We start from the raw sequence: 4,583 nt of genomic DNA, 5'->3' as shown, positions 1-4,583 counted from the left end.
TTCATGCAATAATCTCCAGGGGCCTTTTTTTTACTATTGAATGTCCTTGAATTTACTGTCAACTATCAAGTGTAATAACACAAAGGCCCATGAGGGGGCAGAGCACAGACTATTAATTGGACATCATTGTCTGTCTGGAGAGCACACAGACTGTCTGTGATTCACAGTGTTAAATTTAGACTTTTAAAATAGATATTTAATGTGTTAACTCCTGCAGCGTGACACTGAATATCACCTCAGCCGAGATCACAATATTATTTATCATACGTGTGTTTATTCTGCACAACATTCATGACACTCTAGCTCTAAATTATCTCTAATTAACATGTTTTAATAATGATGCAAATTTAAATCAGATGCATCCTTTTTTTTTTTTTTAAGGTGACACACATACTGATGATGTAATCTGATAATAACTTGCAGACCGGATGTAGATGATTTAAGATGAAGTCACAACATTTGGGGGAATAAAATAAAATAAAAAGCAGTTTCTTGTTCACGCGATCAGCACTCTTGACATCAAAGGGAGGCTGCGCACTTCACGAGCTCCAATCTGGCGTCAGGTGAACACGAGAGCGTCAAGTGAGGAGCAACAAAACGGGGCGTTCCGCACCTGGTTTTCAAAATAAAAGTTTTTGTTTTTTTTTACTGGATATATGTACATTAAATCACTTTAAATGTGTATTTTATAGAAAAAATGTAAGTAGACGGATGATTTTCTTCAGACTGATCATTCACCATCATTGTGGTGTTTTCAAAATAAAAGCATCGGACACATTTGTCATTAGCCTATTCTGCATTTTAGATTACTAATCTGTTCCTTTTTCTTTTATTTATGTCTCCAAACATGCACACATGTCATTTTCAAATGGAGTCAGGGAGTCAGCATTAATAAATATCAATTAGTGTGTAAGATTTGGGGCCTTTTATCTTCAGAATAAGGCAGACGTGGAAGATAAAATTCATAACTATGTTTTCATGTATGTATAATCACCTGAAAATAAGAATCTTTTCATCCTTTTATATCTACAGTGGGGGCAGGTCCTCTTCAGTGTTGAAACACAGTGTTTCTACAGAAGCCCAGAACAGACACGACTGACAGAGGCCCTAAAAATATTGTTGACATTAATATGTGCAACTAAGTTCAAAAATCTGCTGTTTTCATTGTTTTGAGAGGATGATGTTAATTTATTATGATTGCAAATTTAATATATCTTTAAGTTCATTCACTTTTCTTTTTTTTTAAAATCGTTCATTAATTTTAAGAGAATTTTCCATTTTGAAATTTTACAATAAAAACACATTGATACTGTAAAAATACTGTATGCAGACACAAAACAGTTGCACGCCTTCAATTAGAGTTATGTAAAGCTTTAATGGGATAGTTAGGTCCTAGAGATGTGGTGACAACAGCTGCGCAGAGGGGGCCCAATTTGATTTTTTTTTTTTTGTCATGGGGCCCAAAATTCCTGGCGGCGCCCCTGTTAGTGCGTATATAGTGTTAAAATAGTTTATCGTATAGGTGTATATTGTTAAAGTTTTGTTTTCTTGCCATCACTTACTATCTCACTTACCGTTTACCCAGATAGCAAAAATCTTTTGGCTTCGCTTTGACCCAAATCTGGCTTTCATTTTGGCAAGGTTATGGGTGGATGCCTGGGCCATAAATGGCCCAAATTTAGGAAAGCCAAAATCATACCAAAAGGGAGCCAAAATTCACCCAAAACAAATTGTGGACTTCCAAAATATAGCCATAAAAAGAGCCCCAAATCAGCTGTTCCCGCTCGCGCCCATGCCATAAACATGCCTATATTGCTGGCACCTCCTCATCTATTATGGGTAACCCTAATCATACCACAGTTAAGCCAAAAGGCTTTCTTAATGCCAAATGTATGCCATAATACAGCCAAAATATTTGGAAAAACAAGCTCCCTGCAGGGATTGATAAAGTATTTCTGATTCTGATTCTTGCACTACATCAGTGGTTCTTAACCTGGGTTTCGGTGAGTCGGTCTCAGGGGTTCGGTGGAGCCTCCGCCCTGGAATTTTTTTATACCATTTGTTACAAAATATCTTGTTCAGCTCTCTTAAGGCTGACCCATGTGTATTTTTGTTCCCCCAGCTCGCTCTCTCTCCCTCCCCGAACTCCGAGTGAACCCATCCCAGTGCAGAACAGTCAGCAGCTGACTCTGAAGGTGGAGGGGGTGGTGCAGCATGTGTCGACTCCAGGGCTCTTCAGGAAGATCCAGTCCGTTTGTCTCAATGTCACTTCGTCCTCCAGAGCAGGACAGGACCCGACTTCAAGGTATCCGTCCACAGATGTGTGCGCTCTGTTTTTTTTAGTGAACCTCATAACACCTCCATATTTGTCTTCCACTTTTTTTTTAAGATTCCACTCGACACTAAAACTAACAATCGAGCAGCGGGTGGAACCCCACAACGACTACTTCAGCACCCAGTTCCTGCTGAATTTCTCCATCCTGGGCACTCACACGGTCACCGTGGAGGCCTCCGTGGTGGACGAGAGCGGCATCGAGTGGAAGACCGGGCCCAAGACGACGGTGTCCGTCAAATCCCTGGAGGATCCGTACTCGCAGCAGCTCCGCATCAGTGCAGCAGAGCGCAGCTCAGCCCGCCCCGCAGAGAGGAGCGTACACTCGCTGTTAGTCCTCTCTCCTCCATGCTCTTACAGTTTTTGTCATATATTTTCTCGATGATTAAAAAAGCCTGATTTAATTTTAATGCTGCACATTTTGGTTTTTATTTTCTTTCACAAGATAACACTGCATTTCCACACATTATTGGGCTTTCAAAATAAAAGGCGCCACCAGAAAAAGCAAAAAGCTTTTTTACTTCTTTTGTCTATATTCCTCATCTCATAGTATTTCAGTAATAATCTCCAGGGGCCTTTTTTTACTATGAATGTCCTTGAATTTACTGTCAACTACAAGTGTAAAACACAAAGGCCCATGAGGGGGCAGAGCACAGACTAATTAAGTATTTCGTCATTGTCTGTAGAGCACACAGACTTTCTTGTGATTCACAGTGTTTAAATTTAACTTTTAAAATAATATTTAATGTGTTAACTCCTGCAGCTGACACTGAATTCACCTCACGAGATCACAATATTATTTATCATACATGTGTTTATTCTGCACAACATTCATGACACTCTACTCTAGATTATCTTAATTAACATGTTTTAATAATGATGCAAATTAAATCAGATGCATCCTTTTTTTTTTTTTTAAGGTGACACACATACTGATGATGTAATCTGATAAAACTTGCAGACCGGATGTAGATGATTTAAGATGAAGTCAAAACATTTGGGGAAGAAAAAATAAATAAATAAAATAAAAAGCAGTTTCTTGTTCACGCGATCAGCACTCTTGACATCAAAGGGAGGTGCGCACTTCACGAGCTCCAACTGGCGCAGGTGAACACCGAGAGCGTCAAGTGAGGAGAAACAAAACGGGGCGTTCCGCACTGGTTTTCAAAATAAAAGTTTTTTTTTTTTTTTTTTTTTTTACTGGATATGTACATTAAATCACTTTAAATGTGTTTTTATAGAAAAATGTAAGTAGAAGGATGACTTTCTTCAGATGATCATTCACCCACATTGTGTGTTTTCAAAATAAAAGCATCGGGCACTTTGTCATTAGCTATTCTGCATTTTAGATTATAATCTGTTCCTTTTTTCTTATTTATGTCTCCAAACATGCACACACTGTCATTTTTCAAAGGCTATTTGTAAATAAGTAAGGGAGTCAGCATTAATAATCAATTAGTGTGTAAGATTTGGGGCCTTTTATCTAGAAAAGGCAGACGTGTGAAATAAAATTCATAACTATGTTTTCATGTATGTATAATCACCTGAAAATAAAATCTTTTCATCCTTTATATCTACAGTGGGGGCAGGTCCTCTTCAGTGTTGAAACACAGTGTTTCTACAGAAGCCCAGAACAGACACGACTGACAGGGCCCTAAAAAATATTGTTGACATTAATATGTGCAACTAAGTTAAAAATCTGCTGTTTTCATTGTTTTGAGAGGAGAGTTTAATTATTATGATTGCAAATTTATATATCTTTAAGTTCATTCACTTTTCTTTTTTTTTAAATGTTTCATTAATTTTAAGAGAATTTTCCATTTTGAAATTTTACAATAAAAATACATTGATACTGTAAAAAAAAAGGGTTTTCGCACATAGTATGCAATTAGCATGTACACCACAAAATCACAAACACAAACACAGTTGCAAGCTTTCAATAAGTTATGTTAAAGCTTTATGGGATAGTTAGGTCCTAGAGAGTGGGGACAACAGCTGCGCAGAGGGGGCCCAATTGATTTGTTTTTTTTTGTCATGGGGCCCAAATTCCTGGCGGCGCCCCGTTAGTGTGTATATAGTGTTAAAATAGGATATCGAGGGTGTATATTGTTAAAGTTTTGTTTTCTTGCCATCACTTACTATCTCACTTACCGTTTACCCAGATAGCAAAAATCTTTGGCTCGCTTTGACCCAAATGCGCTTGTCATTTTGGCAAGGTTATGGTGGATGCCTGGGCCATAAATGGCCCAAA

This window comes from Larimichthys crocea, chromosome XI (assembly GCF_000972845.2).
Source record: "Larimichthys crocea isolate SSNF chromosome XI, L_crocea_2.0, whole genome shotgun sequence".
NCBI classification, from domain to species: domain Eukaryota; kingdom Metazoa; phylum Chordata; class Actinopteri; family Sciaenidae; genus Larimichthys; species Larimichthys crocea.
This window is presented reverse-complemented; position numbering follows the sequence as displayed.